Source organism: Lolium rigidum, chromosome 3, assembly GCF_022539505.1.
Source record: "Lolium rigidum isolate FL_2022 chromosome 3, APGP_CSIRO_Lrig_0.1, whole genome shotgun sequence".
In the NCBI taxonomy this organism is placed as follows: Eukaryota; Viridiplantae; Streptophyta; class Magnoliopsida; order Poales; family Poaceae; genus Lolium; species Lolium rigidum.
In genome coordinates, this window is record NC_061510.1 from 288,310,626 (window position 1) to 288,332,539 (window position 21,914).

The 21,914-nt window shown below is 42.6% G+C and overlaps 1 long non-coding RNA gene across 1 annotated transcript; it reads right to left on the reverse strand.

The window, feature by feature from the left end:
• Positions 1-6,477: 6,477 nt before the first annotated feature.
• Positions 6,478-7,332, reverse strand: LOC124699635. The gene is made up of 2 exons (XR_007001459.1): positions 7,098-7,332; positions 6,478-6,998 (listed from the first exon to the last, which is right to left on the reverse strand). It is a non-coding gene; the product is annotated as an uncharacterized LOC124699635 (long non-coding RNA).
• Positions 7,333-21,914: the final 14,582 nt, after the last annotated feature.

Consider the following 21,914-nt stretch of genomic DNA (forward strand, 5'->3'; position numbering starts at 1 on the left):
AATGATGCTAGTTGAGATTTTGCATACATATATATTGTTAGTATGCTATACATCACACGGTGTTCTCAACCTTTCATGTGCACTTTATCCAGGAAATCCTACAAAGGGACTTGACATGGTGCACCACGTTCACAAAATTAAAGACTTTGATACTTAACAATTGGTGTGTATGCGGCGACGTAACTGCGCTTGCGTGCCTTCTGAGGCACACGCCAACACTAGAGAGGCTAATCTTGCGACTTGATTTCGAGGTGCGTACTATATATATTCATGTATTCAGATGAATTACTTTGTGCTATTGTGTTCACCGTGCAAGTTTTTAAGTTATATAATATAATCCTCATATGCACTTGCATGAAAATAATTAATGTCTTCTTCTTTCTTGTTCTGCAGAACCATGGACTCGAGAAGAAAGCAGAAGGTAGTTGTATACCATCGCCACAATTACATCCTACACTTGAAAGCCTGAAAACAGTGGAGATCAAGAGTCGATGTCCATCTTCTGACACAAAGGATCAAGAGATTTTGAAGCTGTTCAGTGAGTGGGGCACATGCTCGGTAAAGTTAGAACGTATCAGCTGATTAACAACAACCCAGCTGAACTCTGAAGGTAAGCCATCCATATTTGTTTTTCTTTGCATATATTTTAGGCATATATAAATTATACATAAAAGGAAGCCCATATTGAACAATATTGAAAAACGAATTGCTAGAGAAAAAAATATGTAAATTAAGTACACATCGAAAACTTCATAATCATTCATCTATTGTGCTATTAACGAGTCACAGCCTCATTAGATGATTTTTTTGCATTGCTCATCAGCCCATTGTTGGTTAAGCTATATGTATTTTTCCAAACCTTTTAGATATATCTCTTAATTAATATGGGTGTTTTACCAGTACCGGTGCATCGGTGGTATAGAGTTGTATGTAGAATAGCAAATATATGTTGCTTGTTGCAACGGATTTTTCTACACTTGATTGATTGTGTGCTTGTTAATTTGCAGCAAGAAGAAACGTATACCAAGTGCTTCTGTTGGGTTCAATAGCTAAGTGAAGTAAATGTTGAGCGCAGGTGGAGCTTGTCGATGAGCAACAAGCCAAAATAATGCTATGGAGGAGATGTAAGTTGTTATCAACTGGGTGTTTTTTTTGTTAGTTTGTCCTTGAAATTTTCCTTTTCTATAAAGAGCTTTGTGGTGAGGATGTTCAATCACCGAGTGTCTGTGGTGTGTGTGCGCTTGCTTGCTGCATGATACTACTAAGCACATTTTATTGCTCAAATGCGTTATTACAAACCTCGTTGTTAAACGTGCTTGCCTGGAAGTAAGCACGAAGCTCGTTGAGAGAAAGGAATGTACCTATTTTATATATTACTAGATGGCACGCGCGCTTCGCCGCGCTGCCTGCTTGGCGTTGTCATATGTGGTGACTGGTACTGTATATCTCTGGTCTGGTCTAGTTTATGCATTCTCCAAGTTTATGCATTCTCCAAGTTTTGTATATAGAAGAAATCGATAGTGGGAACTTGCCTGGCACGGGTCGTCCTCCTCCAAGGGCGACTCGGGCGAACCCTAGCCACCGCCGCCGCAGCCTTCCCCTCCCCTCCCCTCCTCGTCGTCCCCGGAGGCCGCCGCCGGCGAAGCCTGGCGCGGCCGGTGATGGGGGCGGCGGGGATCCTCGCGTGGTCCCCTGGTGCGGCGGTAGGAGGCACGCCTCCACGCCGGGGGGATGGTCCCGGTTCTGGTGATGGCGGCGCGGACGGGCGGTGTTGGGGGCGGCGGCGCGGCCGCCATGGCGGCGCAGCCCTCTCCGCCGTTCCTCGCAGTGGCCTCGTCCGGAGGGCGGTGATGGGGGAGGCAGCGCGGCCACGGACCCTCTCCTCCTTCCTCGCCTTGGCATGGCCGGGCGGGTGGGGATGGGGGTGGATCGCGTGCTGCTCCTCCTCAAGAGCTGGGATCACGGCACCAAGGGCGGCGGCCCTGGATGGCGATGGTGGTGACGGCGCCGATCTGGTGGCAGGTGGCGGGCGTCAGGTGCCGATCTGGTGGCACCGCGGTGGTGGTCTTCTCTCTCGCCGGAGGAGATCGGCTAGTTGTGTGGCTAGCCGTGGCGGATCTTGCGATCCGTCGCCTAGCTCCCGATGGCAAGGCGCAGCTGCCGGTGAAAGCCGGCCCGGGCTTCGGTCATGGCGGATGATGGCGGCGCCTTTCGTTGTTACCTCGTTGAAGGCATTGTCTCTGCAGTCTGCGTTTCTTCGTCTGGGCTGCTCCAGGGGAAACCCTAGACCCGGGTCTCCCGGATCGGACGATAGCGGCGCACAACGGATGGTGGTGGTGCTGAGGTGGAGCGGTGTGCTTTTCCTGTGTCGGCGTCGTCGAGTCGCCGCGGCATGGTGCAGTGGTGTCTCGGGACGGATGCAGTGTGATGGACATGCGCAGGATGGTGGAGTCGTCTGGCGCCGTGGCGGCATCGATGGCAGGCCTGACATGGTCAATGCGATGATCTCTCTTGAAGATGGAATCGAGGAAGACGGCGATAGCAACTTCTATGGCGTGTGCCTTGGCGTATGCTGAGAGTCTGCTTGACTGGATGTGCTTCTCATCTGCTATTGGGCGGCCTGGGAAGGCATTTGGTTTTTTTGGATGATATGAGTTGGTGAATTGTCACCCCCTTCATCCCTCTGTAGGTTTAGCGAGGTGGCTTTGAGTTTGATCTTTTGTATTGCTTGTGTAAGGTGTTGTGAATAATCTAATAAAAAAAGCCGTGTGCATCCTTTGGATGCAGAAGCTGGGGCGATATTTACCCCATTTCGAAAAAGAAAAAAATTATCTCCCATACAAATTATTCTGACCAGCCACTCAAGGAGTACATTTACCCACAATAATATACCAGCTATAAAATAGGAAGTTCGTCTCAATGTTTTCGATAAGCGGGTGCAATGAATCACTCATATGACCTGACAATTTTGGAAGAAATGCCAACAGCCATCGGAGTCAGCCCCAGAGAGTAGTGCAATATATTATGAAATTCGGCTTATCTGATACAAGTTTTTCCACCAAGTGATTGGTCCAACATCAAAGAGTTGCTGCTAGCTTGACACTGCAGTGCAGAAGCTTGACACTGTCAGCCAAACCAGTCTTAGAACGTGTACCTGACTTTTTTAACCAACAAATTGTACATGAAATTAGTATCAGAGGCCCGAAATTGGAGCAATTATATAATTATGCTCATATGAAAAAAATTGACCTTATGTTTAAAAAACAGTTTGACATTTGTTAAAGATAGTAGCCTACATACATCTTTGGAAATCTTGTTGTAAGATCACGCTTTGATATAGTATCATGGACCCAAAAAAGAGAAGAAAAGAAGTACTTCTAGAATTATGCTGATATGAACAATTTGACATTTATGTTAACAAAGCAGTTTAACATTCATGATGTGCAAGTGGATATTTGGAAAGCTTAATGTATGATACATTGTGATCCTAAAAAGAATACAAAATTTGTCTCTCTCTAGCAAATCTAGACCAATTTCAAAATCTGGTGTAATTAGTAGTGACTTGGTATCAGTGCATCCTTCGATGCATACTGGGGAGACTAAAGATCAAAAAAATGAATTACGACAAAAGATGGGTATGCAACTCATGTAACGATTTGGACCCTAAGGTCTGAAAGAGATAGACATCATTCTTCCCCAATTCTTCGGCATCCAACATTTTATTGAAATGCCTAGGAAAGATATTATCCTTTATGTGAGATCTGAGAGCAGAACAAAGAAGAGAACCTAGAAAGCGACACCCTTTGAGTGAAATATAAAGTTCAAACTACATTATCAGAATTGCAAAGAAGAACAGAAGGCATTCAGGGGTTATATAGGTTAATTCTTACCATGCAAATACACTCGATAACTCTAAATAACTAACCTAGCAATTCAAGTGTCCTAATTAACTGGCTATATTAAGCATCTTACATGTGGATGGCAGAAGAAAATCCCATTGGTAATGTTAATATTGTGTATAAAATTTAAATGGACTGCTATCATGAAGAAATTGCACTAACTACATACATGTGCACTATCGAAATGGAACTTGGCTGGGATAAGAATGTATAAGATGTCAGCAGCTACTACATGAATGATATTCTTTATCCTGTCAAATACATTCAGGAATATAAGATCATAATTTATGCCAGATACAAATACTCAATGACCCTATACACATAATCAAACCAATAAAATGGCATATTCTTGTTAACTTTAGTACAATAAGCAAGATACATGCCGAAGTAACAAAAGATTTGATTACAACAGTGCAGCAAAGGTGCTACGTGCAGGAATATGAGAATTTAGACCGAAAGATGTGTCACCATGAACCTGAGCAGAACATATAGCTCTATACTCTTTATTCGCTCCTTTGCAATATGGATAATCGAGACCCCGAGAACAAAAAGTAAGAGAGAAATCCTAGAGAGAGAAAAAAACTAAGATTAATGGAAAACCGTTCAGAACAATGGCTAACACCAAACATACATTCAAGTAAGAAATCTTCTCCAAGATATTCACTCACTCGCTGGACCAGTGCAAGAAAGAAACATTCATGGAAGGAAGAGAATGGACCTATTGCTGAATTTCTTGGAGAAGTCTAGACAACGAACATAATTTTTATAGAAAAAAGCGGAACAAAACAAATTATGTTGTTCCTTGGATAGAAAAATACCTGAACATATGCATCTGATAAAAAAGTAAAACATGTAGGTCGCATATATGTGTCAACAGTAAGAAAAAATAGCATCCTACTACCTAGCAACCATCTGAGTTTTTAACTTGTCCGCGTTGTCAACCTACACCATTTAAAAAAACCTCACTATATTCAGTAACCAACCAAACAATATATACAATTATACACTAAAAGACTTGTTCACTTGGCAGGTAGCCAGGTACCTACATGATCAACTATGGCAATTGCATATGATGTGCTGTAAATCATGATTCTGAATTACAAAATGTGTACCACACTGTTAGCAATTGGTACTATTTCTATAAAAATGACTTTGCAGTATTAATATTGACATGTCTCGAGGAAATGGTGGCACCTTGGAGGGTTCATCTTCTAGATAAATTTCTGGTACTCATTACACGAAGAAGTACTCCATATGCTAATTCTGCTCCAGCGAGAAATAAATATTCGAAATTCCTGAATTCCAACGCCATGAAAAGCGCCACATAAATCCAAATTAAACCAACATGTGAGGAAACAGTGTGTTGTACACAGAATTAATGAACACAAAATCAGGTTTCTTTTCTGATTTCCACTCGCAAGCATCAGACTTAAAATTGTGCCCGTGAAAAACCAAAAACTCAATGCAAAAAGAAGTCAGTTATGCAAGAACCGTCCACAAATTGTTATCTTTATTTCAAGAAAGATAGAAAAAAATAAAGAAGGCGCCATTATGAATTTTCTAGCTTAACAGAGCCTACTGCGAATCCAAAAAAATTGTTTTGTGAGGATAAGATCATGAGCAACATATTCGTAAACCCTATTCTAGTTTCCACCAAAATACATAGCTTTTAGAATTCACTCGCAACCTTTAATTCCTTTCCTAATTATGAGAGAGGATCTGAACGAACCAGGACATTGTTGCAAGACTCGAAATATTTGTTGTTGAAATACAATTGAATTTCTCAAACCCAGCAAAGAGAGGGTAACATGACTCAAAAATACTAAGTGGGCAGCATTTCTAAGTAGGTCTACATAATTTAAAATTGAATAGAACTATGTACTGAAAACTAACCGAATGATTAGAAACTCTCGTTACATGGAACAAAAATCGGTTAGGATGGTTAAAGTGATGCTGAAATTAGAAGGATCCCTCACATATACCTATGTCACTATGTGTGCAAAATTTATAAACTCAACAATTATTCTATAGATATGAAATGAAGAAATTGCATACATTAGAACTTGGTTTCGTACAAAATGACTGATGTATGTATATACCACCTCCACTCTCACCTTGGAGCGCCAGGTCTGTTCTACCCGCGCAGCCCCATCGAGCCGCAGCCCGAGCCACGGCATGCTAGCCAGGGGCTCCCTGCTTAGACCTGGCAGTGGAGGAGCCGAAAATACCAGCCAGTCCACCATGGGAGAGGCTCGTCTCTCCGACTTGCCCACCTTCGTTGTCCCAAGGAGCAAACACCACCAGCAAGCAGCAGTGGCGGCAGACAACAACACACCAAGACGCCCCGGTGGAATAGCGACCAGCCCCCGCTCAAAACGGGAGCGACCCAGGATGCCGCCGAAGAAAAAAGGAGCCAAAAGCAGGAAGAACCTCACCCCCCTACCTAAGATCAATTCACCCCGCGGTCACCCAGGGGCCGCAAGCCATCGGAGACACAGTTCTTTCAGGCGCTGCAACTAAACGGAGAGCTGCCACAAATAACCTGGCTTACAGTTTATCAGGCCCGATGAGAATGCAATGAACTTAAAACCAAGTGTGCATCTGACAAATCATCCTAGACCAAGACAACCACACTGAATTTATCAGGTGTACTCCACATTAAGACACGCGCCAACTCTTCAAACAGAACGTAGAGGCTCATCAGCTCACGTTGCAATCTGCTGAATAGCAAACTAATGTACCTTGCGGAGATTTTGTGTAGCTCTAGACAAATGTTGTGCAAAAATACCGGGGCTAAATACAGAACAGGAACAACACCAGGAACCAAGAAATCGACACTGTATATTCTCAGAGACACACCACACTCATTCACACCCTCATGGCACAAAAATCTAGAAGTTCATTGAAGTCTGCCGAAAACTCTGGAAAATGGAAGAACAGACTTCCAAGGGAGAAATTGTTCAAAATCCATCAGAACTCTTGCAAAATCTGTAGCTGAGCTTGGGGAATTGGGGGATTGGCGAGACGGGGGCCTCCTGCTTGAAATTGCCGGGCCTTGTCATCGTCGGTCATGAGGGTCCGCATCAGGTCGATCATCTCCTGCTCATGGAGACATGCAACACCACCAGACCAGAGACCTAGAAGAGGAAAAAGGCAGAGGGGAATCGCGGTTTCCGGAGGGGATCTGAGTTGATTAACCTAACTGAAGGTCGAGGCGGTGCTGGACGTCGGCAAGGGCGTTTCTGGCGGCAAGAAGCGCCACGAACACGCCGTTCACTGCTGCTCGTCATGGCCACTTCCCCGATCTGGCGCAAGTTGGTTTGAAACGCCATTGACGCGACCTCGAGCTTGCGCCACCGTCATGGTCGCGACTGCCTCTCTTGATTTTTCCGGGCGGCGTGGATCTTCACTTCAGGTCGGCGCTGCACCAAATCGTACTATGAAACCTGCCTTGTCTAAGGGTGCGCGTGGCGGTGACGGGGTGCAGCCGGCCTCGCTGCTCCTTGGGGCGCTGTCGCCAACGGGCGGAGAGGAGCTGGCGGTTGGGGCAGCTGCTTCGGAGAAGGGGAAGCTGGCGGCGACGTACTCTAGGGCGCACAAGAAGAAGGACAACCCGCTGTCCGTGAGGAAGAGCTCAAGGCACACCAAGGCGTCGGCCAACCTTTCGGTGCTCGAGAAGGCCAAGAAGCTCACTGCTGACAAGAACCTGAACCTGGACTCAGGTACGCCTCTTGCCACCTCCCTTGTCTCTCTCCCCGATGATAGGCTTTCTAATGTCTTAGTGGATAGTTGCATTATTTTCAACCCGAGTCGGGCTCGCCGAGTGAGATTTTGGACCTGGTGCGAGCTAGGGAGCTGGCCCAGGCCTCTATTGCGGATGCTGCCCTTAAGAGGGAGAAGGAAGAACGGCTTGCGGCTGCTAGGGAGGCAGCGTCGCAAGAGGCGGCGCTGACGGTGGATGACCCCGGGTTGGGGGGGCCGGGCGGGGTAGCAACTGGTGATCGAAGCAAGCTCAAGCGTGCATGCGCGAAGCGGCCAATGCTGTCAACACGTAAGGGACGGGGGAAACGTGCTGGTTAGCGATGAAAGGTCTCATCTATAACATTCGCGGCTTTGGGGCTAGCGGTCGCCGGACCCAAATGTTAGATTATCTGTGGTCTGAAAAGGTGGATTTCGTTGGCCTTCAAGAGACTATTAGACATGATTTCTCGGCTTCTGAGCTCAGGAGGCTAGAAGTCGGCGGCCAATACAACTGGAACTGGCTGCCAGCGATAGGACACTCGGGAGGCCTATTGCTTGGTTTCAGCAATGAGGTGTTTGAGATGGTGAGCGTCGGGGCGCGTTATACATGGACTAACAAACAGTTGTCTCCGGTGAGATGTGTGTTGGACAGAGTTTTTGTGTCGCCCGCCTGGGTGGCCTGGTTCCCGCTCTGCTCCCTAACCGCGATCACTCGGATTGGCTCGGACCACACTCCACTACTCCTTAAGAGCGGAGCGGATGAGCGTTGTGGATCCTCCAGGTTCATCTTTCAAACCTGGTGGTTCGGGGTGCCGGGGTTTTTGGACCTAGTTAAGGGGAAGCTAGGCTCCTTCTTGTCAGACTTTGGGCCTCATAGGGGTTCGATTGACCTCTGGATGTGTGTGGCCAGGTTGACGCGCTGATGGCGCGTGAAGCACACGTCCGTTGGGAACCCCAAGAGGAAGGTGTGATGCGTACAGCAGCAAGTTTTCCCTCAGTAAGAAACCAAGGTTTATCGAACCAGTAGGAGATGAAGGCCACGTGAAGGTTGTTGGTGAAGGAGTGTAGTGCGGCGCAACACCAGGGATTCCGGCGCTAACGTGGAACCTGCACAATACAATCAAAATACTTTACCCCAACTTAACAGTGAGGTTGTCAATCTCACCGGCTTGCTGTAAACAAAGGACTAAACGTATGGTGTGGAGAATGATATTTGTTTGCAAAGAACAACAGAGAATAATGATTGCAGTAGGTTGTATTTAAGATGTAAAAGAAGGACCGGGGTCCACAGTTCACTAGTGGTGTCTCTCCAATAAGATAAATAGCATGTTGGGTGAACAAATTACAGTTGGGAAATTGACAAATAGAGATGCACATACATATCATGATGACTACTATGAGATTTACTTAGGGCATTACGATAAAGAACATAGACCGCCATCCAGCATGCATCTATGCCTAAAAAGTCCACCTTCGGGTTAGCATCCGCACCCCTTCCAGTATTAAGTTGCAAACAACAGACAATTGCATTAAGTACGGTGCGTAATGTAAACTATACAAATATCCTTAGACAAAGCATTGATGTTTTATCCCTAGTGGCAACAGCACATCCACAACCTTAGAACTTTCTGTCACTGTCCCAGATTCAATGGAGGCATGAACCCACTATCGAGCATAAATACTCCCTCTTGGAGTCACAAGTATCAACTTGGCCAGAGCCTCTACTAGCAACGGAGAGCATGCAAGAACATAAATAACATATATGATAGATCAATAATCAACTTGACATAGTATTCCATATTCATCGGAGCCCAACAAACACAACATGTAGCATTACAAATAGATGATCCTGATCATGATAGGCAGCTCACAAGATCTAAACATGATAGCACAAGAGGAGAAGACAACCCTCTAGCTACTGCTATGGACCCGTAGTCCAAAGATGAACTACTCACGCATCAGTCCGGAGGCGGGCATGGTGATGTAGAGCCCTCCGGTGATGATTCCCCTCTCCGGCAGGGTGCCGGAGGCGATCTTCAGAACCCCCCCGAGATGGGGTTGACGGCGGCGGCGTCTCAGTAACTTTTCTCGTATCGTGGCTCTCGGTACTAGGGTTTTCGCGACGGAAGGAATAAATAGGTGAAGGGGCAGAGTCGGGGGACGCCCGAGGGGCCCACCCCATAGGGCGGCGCGCCAGGAGGTGGGGCCGCGCCCCCCTATGGTGTGGCCGCCTCGCGTCCTGATACGTCTCCTACGTATCGATAATTTCTTATGTTCCATGCCACATTATTGATGATATCTACATGTTTTATACACATTATATGTCGTATTTATGCATCTTCCGGCACTAACCTATTAACGAGATGCCGAAGAGCCAGTTGCTATTTTCTGCTGTTTTTGGTTTCAGAAATCCTACAAAGGAAATATTCTCGGAATTGGACGAAATCAACGCCCAGGGTCCTATTTTTGCACGAAGCTTCCGGAAGACCGAGGGGAAAGGAAGTGGGGCCACGAGGCGCCGCCACACTAGGGCGGCGCGGCCCAGGTCTTGGCCGCGCGGCCCTAGCGTGTGGGGCCCTCGTGTGGCCCCCCGCGTTGCCCTTCCGCCTACTTAAAGCCTTCGTCGCGAAACCCCCAGTACCGAGAGCCACGATACGGAAAACCTTACTGATACGCCGCCGCCGCCAATCTCATCTCGGGGGATTCTGGAGATCACCTCCGGCACCCTGCCGGAGAGGGGAATCATCTCCCGGAGGACTCTTCATCGCCATGATCGCCTCCGGAATGATGAGTGAGTAGTTCACCCCTGGACTATGGGTCCATAGCAGTAGCTAGATGGTCGTCTTCTCCTTATGTGCTTCATTGTTGGATCTTGTGAGCTGCCTAACATGATCAAGATCATCTATCTGTAATTCTATATGTTGTGTTTGTCGAGATCCGATGGATAGAGAATACTATGTTATGTTAATTATCAATCTATTACCTATGTGTTGTTTATGATCTTGCATGCTCTCCGTTATTAGTAGAGGCTCTGGCCAAGTTTTTGCTCTTAACTCCAAGAGGGAGTATTTATGCTCGATAGTGGGTTCATGCCTCCATTAAATCTGGGACAGTGACAGAAAGTTCTAAGGTTGTGGATGTGCTGTTGCCACTAGGGATAAAACATTGATGCTATGTCCAAGGATGTAGTTGTTGATTACATTACGCACCATACTTAATGCAATTGTCTCGTTGTTTGCAACTTAATACCGGAAGGGGTTCGGATGATAACTCTGAAGGTGGACTTTTTAGGCATAGATGCATGCTGGATAGCGGTCTATGTACTTTGTCGTAATGCCCAATTAAATCTCACAATACTTATCATATCATGTATGTGCATTGTCATGCCCTCTCTATTTGTCAATTGCCCGACTGTAATTTGTTCAACCAACATGTTATTTATCTTATGGGAGAGACACCTCTAGTGAACTGTGGACCCCGGTCCTATTCTTTACATCGCATACAATCTACTGCAATTGTTCTTTACTGTTTTCTGCAAACAATCATCTTCCACACAATACGGTTAATCCTTTGTTACAGCAAGCCGGTGAGATTGACAACCTCACTGTTTCGTTGGGGCAAAGTACTTTGGTTGTGTTGTGCGGGTTCCACGTTGGCGCCGGAATCACCGGTGTTGCGCCGCACTACATCCCTCCGCCATCAACCTTCAACGTGCTTCTTGGCTCCTCCTGGTTCGATAAACCTTGGTTTCTTTCTGAGGGAAAACTTACTGCTGTGCACATCACACCTTCCTCTTGGGGTTCCCAACGGACGTGTGTGTTTCACGCGCATCAAGACTGTTTTCTGGCGCCGTTGCCGGGGAGATCAAGACACGCTGCAAGGGGAGTCTCCACAATCCAATCTCTTTACTTTGTTTTTGTCTTGCTTTATTTTATTTACTACTTGTTTGCTGCACTTAAACAAAACACAAAAAAACTAGTTGCTAGCTTTACTTTATTTACTGTCTTGCTCTCAAAACACAAAAAAATTAGTTACTTGCATTTACTTTATCTAGTTTGCTTTATTTACTACTGCTAAAATGAATACTCCTGAAAGCACTAAGTTGTGTGACTTCACAACCACAAATAATAATGATTTCCTATGCACACCTATTGCTCCACCTGCTACTACAGCAGAATTCTTCGAAAATAAACCTGCTTTACTTAATCTTGTTATGAGAGAGCAATTTTCTGGTGTTAGTTCTGATGATGCTGCTGCCCATCTTAATAATTTTGTTGAACTATGTGAAATGCAAAAGTATAAGGATGTAGATGGTGATATTATAAAATTGAAATTGTTTCCTTTCTCATTAAGAGGAAGAGCTAAAGATTGGTTGCTATCTTTGCCTAAGAATAGTATTGATTCATGGACTAAATGTAAGGATGCTTTTATTGGTAGATATTATCCTCCTGCTAAAATTATATCTTTGAGAAGTAGCATAATGAATTTTAAGCAATTAGATAATGAACATGTTGCTCAAGCATGGGAGAGAATGAAATCTTTGGTAAAGAATTGCCCAACCCATGGACCGACTACTTGGATGATCATCCAAACCTTCTATGCAGGACTAAATTTTTCTTCGCGGAACCTATTGGATTCAGCTGCTGGAGGTACCTTTATGTCCATCACTTTGGGGGCGGCTACAAAGCTTCTTGATAATATGATGATAAATTACTCTGAATGGCACACGGAAAGAGCTCCACAAGGTAAGAAGGTAAATTCTGTTGAAGAAACCTCCTCCTTGAGTGATAAGATTGATGTGATTATGTCTATGCTTGTGAATGGTAGATCTAATGTTGATCCTAATAATGTTCCTTTAGCTTCATTGGTTGCTCAATAAGAAAATGTTAATGTGAATTTCATTAAAAATAATAATTTCAACAACAATGCTTATAGGAACAATTCTGGTAATAACTATAGGCCATATCCTTCTGCTAATGGTAATGGTTATGGTAATTCTTATGGGAATTCTTACAACAATAATAGGAGTGTACCCCTGGTCTTGAAGCCATGCTTAAAGAATTTATTAGTACACAAACTGCTTTTAACAAATCCGTTGAGGAAAAGCTTGATAAAATTGATATTCTTGCTTCTAAGGTTGATAGACTTGCCTCTGATGTTGATCTTTTAAAATTGAAAGTTATGCCTAATAAGGATATTGAAAATAAAATTGTTACTACAGCAAATGCCATCCAAGTTAGAATTAATGAGAATATAAGATTAATGACCGAATTGCGTGCTAGGTGGGATAGAGAAGAAAATGAAAAACTAGCTAAAGAGAATAATGTAGCTAAAGTTTGGACTATTACCACCACTAGTAATGTTAATGCTCAACATGTTGCTGCACCTCCTACTAATAATGGTGAAAGAATTGGTGTTGGCAACAAGCGTACAAAACTGCCTGAAATTGCTAAAACTGCTGAAACTGCTTGTGATAAAACTGATGAAATTTTTTCCAACATTGGGGATGATGATCCCATTGCTGTAGCTCATAATGATTTAGATTTTGATGATTGTCACATCTCTGAAGTTATAAAGTTCTTACAAAAACTTGCTAAAAGTCCTAACGCTAGTGCTATAAATTTGGCCTTTACAAAACATATTACAAATGCTCTCATAAAAGCTAGAGAAGAGAAACTAAAACTTGAAACCTCTATTCCTAGAAAGTTAGAAGATGGTTGGGAGCCCATCATTAAGATTAGGGTCAATGATTTTGATTGTAATGCTTTATGTGATCTTGGTGCAAGTATTTCTGTTATGCCTAAGAAAGTCTATGATATGCTTGACTTGCCACCATTGAAAAATTGTTATTTGGATGTTAATCTCGCTGATAATGCTAAAAAGAAACCTTTGGGGAGAGTTGATAATGTTCGCATTATGGTTAACAATAACCTTGTCCCCGTTGATTTTGTTGTCTTGGATATTGAATGCAAGGCATCTTGCCTCATTATATTGGGAAGACCTTTTCTTCGAACCGTTGGTGCTACTATTGATATGAAGGAAGGCAATATTAAATATAAATTTCCTCTCAAGAAAGGTATGGAACACTTCCCTAGAAAAAGAATGAAGTTACCTTATGATTCTATTATTAGAACAAATTATGATGTCGATGCTTCATCTCTTGATAATACTTGATTTACACTTTCTGCGCCTAGCTGAAAGGCGTTAAAGAAAACGCTTATGGGAGACAACCCATGTTTTTACTACAGTACTTTGTTTTATATTTGAGTCTTGGAAGTTGTTTACTACTGTAGCAACCTCTCCTTATCTTAGTTTTGTGTTTTGTTGTGCCAAGTAAAGTCTTTGATAGTAAGGTTCATACTAGATTTGGATTACTGCGCAGTTACAGATTTCTTTGCTGTCACGAATTTCGACCTGCCTCTCTGTAGGAAGCTCAGAAAAATATGCCAATTTACGTGCGTGATCCTAAGATATGTACGCAACTTTCATTCAATTTGGGCATTTTTATTTGAGCAAGTCTGGTGCCCTAATAAAATCCATCTTTACGGACTGTTCTGTTTTGACAGATTCTGCCTTTTATTTCGCATTGCCTCTTTTGCTATGTTGGATGAATTTCTTTGATCCATTAATGTCTAGTAGCTTTATGCAATGTCCAGAAGTGTTAAGAATGATTGTGTCACCTCTGAACATGTTAATTTTTATTATGCACTAACCCTCTAATGAGTTGTTTCGAGTTTGGTGTGGAGGAAGTTTTCAAGGATCAAGAGAGGAGTATGATACAATATGATCAAGGAGAGTGAAAGCTCTAAGCTTGGGGATGCCCCGGTGGTTCACCCCTGCATATTCTAAGAAGACTCAAGCGTCTAAGCTTGGGGATGCCCAAGGCATCCCCTTCTTCATCGACAACATTATCGGGTTCCTCCCCGAAACTATATTTTTATTCCGTCACATCTTATGCACTTTGCTTGGAGCGTCGGTTTTTTTTTGTTTTTGTTTTTGTTTGAATAAAATGGATCCTAGTATTCACTTTGTGGGAGAGAGACACGCTCCGCTGTAGCATATGGACAAGTATGTCCTTAGGCTCTACTCATAGTATTCATGGCGAAGTTTCTTCTTCGTTAAATTGTTATATGGTTGGAATTGGAAAATACTACATGTAGTAACTCTAAAATGTCTTGAATAATTTGATACTTGGGAATTGTTGTGCTCATGTTTAAGCTCTTGCATCATATACTTTGCACCCATTAATGAAGAAACACTTAGAGCTTGCTAATTTGGTTTGCATATTTGGTTTCTCTAGAGTCTAGATAATATCTAGTATTGAGTTTTGAACAACAAGGAAGACGGTGTAGAGTCTTATAATGTTTACAATATGTCTTTTATGTGAGTTTTGCTGCACCGTTCATCCTTGTGTTTGTTTCAAATAACCTTGCTAGCCTAAACCTTGTATCGAGAGGGAATACTTCTCATGCATCCAAAATCCTTGAGCCAACCACTATGCCATTTGTGTCCACCATATCTACCTACTACATGGTATTTCTCCGCCATTCCAAAGTAAATTGCTTGAGTGTTACCTTTAAAATTCCATCATTCACCTTTGCAATATATAGCTCATGGGACAAAATGGCTTAAAAACTATTGTGGTATTGAATATGTACTTATGCACTTTATCTCTTATTAAGTTGCTTGTTGTGCGATAACCATGCTTCTGGGACGCCATCAACTATTCTTTGTTGAATATCATGTGAGTTTCTATGCATGTCCGTCTTGTACTGAAGTAAGAGAGATCTACCACCTTAATGGTTGGAGCATGCATATTGTTAGAGAAGAACATTGGGCCGCTAACTAAAGCCATGATTCATGGTGGAAGTTTCAGTTTTGGACATATATCCTCAATCTCATATGAGAATAATAATTGTTGCCACATGCTTATGCATTAAAGAGGAGTCTATTATCTGTTGTCCATGTTGTCCCAGTATGGATGTCTAAGTTGAGAATAATCAAAAGCGAGAAATCCAAAATGCGAGCTTTCTCCTTAGACCTTTGTACAGGCGGCATGGAGGTACCCCATTGTGAAACTTGGTTAAAACATATGTATTGCAATGATCCGGTAGTCCAAGCTAATTAGGACAAGGTGCGGGCACTATTAGTATACTATGCATGAGACTTGCAACTTGTAAGATATAATTTTCATAACTCATATGCTTTATTACTACCGTTGACAAAATTGTTTCATGTTTTCAAAATAAAAGCTCTAGCACAAATATAGCAATCGATGCTTTCCTCTTTGAAGGACCATTCTCTTTACTTTTATGTTGAGTCAGTTCACCTATCTCTCTCCACCTCAAGAAGAAAACACTTGTGTGAACTGTGCATTGATTCCTACATACTTGCATATTGCACTTGTTATATTACTCTATGTTGACAATTATCCATGAGATATACATGTTACAGGTTGAAAGCAACCGCTGAAACTTAAATCTTCCTTTGTGTTGCTTCAAGTCCTTTACTTTGATTTATTGCTTTATGAGTTAACTCTTATGCAAGACTTATTGATGCTTGTCTTGAAGTACTATTCATGAAAAGTCTTTGCTTTATGATTCACTTGTTTACTCATGTCATTACCATTGTTTTGATCGCTGCATTCATTACATATGTTTACAAATAGTATGATCAAGGTTATGTTGGCATGTCACTTCAGAAATTATCTTTGTTATCGTTTTACTCGCTCGGGACGAGCAGAACTAAGCTTGGGGATGCTGATACGTCTCCGACGTATCGATAATTTCTTATGTTCCATGCCACATGATTGATGATATCTACATGTTTTATGCACACTTTATGTCATATTCGTGCATTTGCTGGAACTAACCTATTAACAAGATGCCGAAGAGCCAGTTGCTGTTTTCTGCTGTTTTTGGTTTCAGAAATCCTAGTAACGAAGTATTCTCGGAATTGGACGAAATCAACGCCCAGGGTCCTATTTTGCCACGAAGCTTCCGAGAAGACCGAAGAGGAGTCGAAGTGGGGCCACGAGGCGCCGCCACCATAGGGCGGCGCGGCCCGGGCCCCGGCCGCGCCGACCTATGGTTTGGGGCCCTCGTGTGGCCCCCCACGTTGCCCTTCCGCCTACTTAAAGCCTCCGTCGCGAAAACCCCAGTACCGAGAACCACGATACGTAAAACCTTCCAGAGACGCCGCCGCCGCCAATCCCATCTCGGGGGATTCTGGAGATATCTTCCGGCACCCTGCCGGAGAGGGGATTCATCTTCCGGAGGACTCTTCACCGCCATGGTCGCCTCCGGAGTGATGAGTGAGTAGTTCACCCCTGGACTATGGGTCCATAGCAGTAGCTAGATGGTTGTCTTCTCCTCATTGTACTTCATTGTCGGATCTTGTGAGCTGCCTAACATGATCAAGATCATCTATCTGTAATGCTATATGTTGTGTTTGTCGGGATCCGATGGATAGAGAATACCATGTTATGTTAATTATCAAGTTATTACCTATGTGTTGTTTATGATCTTGCATGCTCTCCGTTATTAGTAGAGGCTCGGCCAAGTTTTTGCTCTTAACTCCAAGAGGGAGTATTTATGCTCGATAGTGGGTTCATGCCTACATTGATACCGGGACGATGTGACGAAAGTTCTAAGGTTGTGTTGTGCTTGTTGCCACTAGGGATAAAACATTGATGCTATGTCTAAGGATGTAGTTGTTGATTACATTACGCACCATACTTAATGCAATTGTCTGTTGCTTTGCAACTTAATACTGGAAGGGGTTCGGATGATAACCTGAAGGTGGACTTTTTAGGCATAGATGCGGTTGGATGGCGGTCTATGTACTTTGTCGTAATGCCCAATTAAATCTCACTGTACTTATCATGACATGTATGTGCATTGTTATGCCCTCTCTATTTGTCAATTGCCCGACTGTAATTTGTTCACCCAACATGCTTTTATCTTTTGGGAGAGACACCTCTAGTGAACTGTGGACCCCGGTCCATTCTTTTATACTGAAATACAAATCTGCTTGCAATACTTGTTTTTACTGTTTTCTTGCAAACAATCATCTTCCACACAATACGGTTAATCCTTTGTTACAGCAAGCCGGTGAGATTGACAACCTCACTCGTTTCGTTGGGGCAAAGTACTTTGGTTGTGTTGTGCAGGTTCCACGTTGGCGCCGGAATCTTCGGTGTTGCGTCGCACTACATCCCGCCGCCATCAACCTTCGACGTGCTTCTTGACTCCTACTGGTTCGATTAAACCTTGGTTTCTTGTGAGGGAAACTTGCCGCTGTGCGCATCACACCTTCCTCTTGGGGTTCCCAACGGATGTGTCAATTACACGCATCAAGCAAATTTCTGGCGCCGTTGCCGGGGAGATCAAGACACGCTGCAAGGGGAGTCTCCACTTCCCAATCTCTTTACTTTGTTTTTGTCTTGCTTTATTTTATTTACTACTTTGTTTGCTGCACTTATATCAAAACACAAAAAAAATTAGTTGCTAGCTTTACTTTATTTACTATCTTGCACTCTATATCAAAAACACAAAAAAATTAGTTACTTGCATTTACCTTACTTGATTCATCATGTTTCCTTTTAATTTTACCACAAAAGACATACCGGTGGGACAAGGGTCTATAATTGGAAGAGATAATATAGAAGAATTTTTCACCCATATTAGTATGCATGAAGATCTTAAAGATATACCACTTGCAAAAGCTGTCCCTACTTATGAAGATGCCTCTATTTGTTTGGTACGCATGATGGAAGCTAGGTTTATTAGTCTCAACCCCATGATACAACACATGTTTCTTACACTTTCTGATATGGAGCGGGGAGAGAAGAGAGATTTTGTTCTAAAAGTCTTAGTGCGGGAATTTGAAGATATAGCTATAGAAGCTAGAAAAGTTTTTTTAAGCATAAGAGGCTTGGCTTTTATACCGACTTTAAAAGAACACTTTAAAAAATGGATATGTATAGAATAAAATACACTAATAATGCTAATGATGGTGGGGAGATTAAAGCACCAATACCATGTAAGCTCCTAGCAATACATGAAGCTCTAGAAAATAATTATGCTTGGCTTGTTCCTGAAAATTTGTTTGATGAGAGCAGCAAGCCTAAGACTAATGAAAAGGGAGCCTCTGAAACTTACATAGATAATATACAATGCATGGTTGAGAAAACTCCCAACACCCCTGGTTATGATGTTGATGCTTCATCCCTTGATGTTACTTGATATACACTTTCTGCGCCTAGCTGAAAGGCGTTAAAGAAAAGCGCTTATGGGAGACAACCCATGTTTTTACTACAGTATTTTTGTTTTGAATTTGAGTCTTGGAAGTTGTTTACTACTGTAGCAACCTCTCCTTATCTTTGTTTTATGTTTTGTTGTGCCAAGTAAAGTCTTTGATAGTAAAGTAAATACTAGATTTGGATTACTGCGCAGAAACAGATTTCTTTGCTTGTCACTAATCTGGGTCTAATTCTCCGTAGGAAACTCAGAAAATTAAGCCAATTTACGTGAGTGATCCTCAGATATGTACGCAACTTTCATTCAATTTGGGCATTTTCATTTGAGCAAGTCTGGTGCCCTAATAAAATCCATCTTTACGGACTGTTCTGTTTTGACAGATTCTGCCTTTTATTTCGCATTGCCTCTTTTGCTATGTTGGATGAATTTCTTTGATCCATTAATGTCCAGTAGCTTTATGCAATGTCCAGAAGTGTTAAGAATGATTGTGTCACCTCTGAACATGTTAATTTTTATTGTGCACTAACCCTCTAATGAGTTGTTTCGAGTTTGGTGTGGAGGAAGTTTTCAAGGATCAAGAGAGGAGTATGATACAATATGATCAAGGAGAGTGAAAGCTCTAAGCTTGGGGATGCCCTGGTGGTTCACCCCTGCATATTCTAAGAAGACTCAAGCGTCTAAGCTTGGGGATGCCCAAGGCATCCCCTTCTTCATCGACAACATTATCAGGTTCCTCCCCTGAAACTATATTTTTATTCCGTCACATCTTATGCACTTTGCTTGGAGCGTCGGTTTTTTTTTGTTTTTGTTTTTGTTTGAATAAAATGGATCCTAGCATTCACTTTGTGGGAGAGAGACACGCTCCGCTGTAGCATATGGACAAGTATGTCCTTAGGCTCTACTCATAGTATTCATGGCGAAGTTTCTTCTTCGTTAAATTGTTATATGGTTGGAATTGGAAAATACTACATGTAGTAACTCTAAAATGTCTTGAATAATTTGATACTTGGGAATTGTTGTGCTCATGTTTAAGCTCTTGCATCATATACTTTGCACCCATTAATGAAGAAACACTTAGAGCTTGCTAATTTGGTTTGCATATTTGGTTTCTCTAGAGTCTAGATAATATCTAGTATTGAGTTTTGAACAACAAGGAAGACGGTGTAGAGTCTTATAATGTTTACAATATGTCTTTTATGTGAGTTTTGCTGCACCGTTCATCCTTGTGTTTGTTTCAAATAACGTTGCTAGCCTAAACCTTGTATCGAGAGGGAATACTTCTCATGCATCCAAAGTCCTTGAGCCAACCACTATGCCATTTGTGTCCACCATATCTACCTACTACATGGTATTTCTCCGCCATTCCAAAGTAAATTGCTTGAGTGCTACCTTTAAAATTCCATCATTCACCTTTGCAATATATAGCTCATGGGACAAAATGGCTTAAAAACTATTGTGGTATTGAATATGTACTTATGCACTTTATCTCTTATTAAGTTGCTTGTTGTGCGATAACCATGCTTCTAGGGACGCCATCAACTATTCTTTGTTGAATATCATGTGAGTTTCTATGCATGTCCGTCTTGTCTGAAGTAAGAGAGATCTACCACCTTAATGGTTGGAGCATGCATATTGTTAGAGAAAAACATTGGGCCGCTAACTAAAGCCATGATTCATGGTGGAAGTTTCGAGTTTTGGACATATATCCTCAGTCTCATATGAGAATAATAATTGTTGCCACATGCTTATGCATTAAAGAGGAGTCTATTATCTGTTGTCCATGTTGTCCCGGTATGGATGTCTAAGTTGAGAATAATCAAAAGCGAGAAATCCAAAATGCGAGCTTTCTCCTTAGACCTTTGTACAGGCGGCATGGAGGTACCCCATTTTGACACTTGGTTAAAACATATGTATTGCAATGATCCGGTAGTCCAAGCTAATTAGGACAAGGTGCGGGCACTATTAGTATACTATGCATGAGACTTGCAACTTGTAAGATATAATTTTCATAACTCATATGCTTTATTACTACCGTTGACAAAATTGTTTCATGTTTTCAAAATAAAAGCTCTAGCACAAATATAGCAATCGATGCTTTCCTCTTTGAAGGACCATTCTCTTTACTTTTATGTTGAGTCAGTTCACCTATCTCTCTCCACCTCAAGAAGCAAACACTTGTGTGAACTGTGCATTGATTCCTACATACTTGCATATTGCACTTGTTATATTACTCTATGTTGACAATTATCCATGAGATATACATGTTACGGAGTTGAAAGCAACCGCTGAAACTTAAATCTTCCTTTGTGTTGCTTCAAGTCCTTTACTTTGATTTATTGCTTTATGAGTTAACTCTTATGCAAGACTTATTGATGCTTGTCTTGAAGTACTATTCATGAAAAGTCTTTGCTTTATGATTCACTTGTTTACTCATGTCATTACCATTGTTTTGATCGCTGCATTCATTACATATGTTTACAAATAGTATGATCAAGGTTATGTTGGCATGTCACTTCAGAAATTATCTTTGTTATCGTTTTACCTGCTCGGGACGAGCAGAACTAAGCTTGGGGATGCTGATACGTCTCCGACGTATTAATTTCTTATGTTCCATGTCACATTATTGATGATATCTACATGTTTTATGCACACTTTATGTCATATTCGTGCATTTTCTGGAACTAACCTATTAACAAGATGCCGAAGAGCCAGTTGCTGTTTTCTGCTGTTTTTGGTTTCAGAAATCCTAGTAACGAAATATTCTTGGAATTGGACGAAATCAACGCCCAGGGTCCTATTTTGCCACGAAGCTTCCGGAAGACCGAAGAGGAGTCGAAGTGGGGCCACGAGGCGCCGCCACCATAGGGCGGCGCGGCCCAGGCCCTGGCCGCGCCGACCTATGGTTTGGGGCCCTCGTGTGGCCCCCCACCTTGCCCTTCCGCCTACTTAAAGCCTCCGTCGCGAAAACCCCAGTACCGAGAACCACGATACGTAAAACCTTCCAGAGACGCCG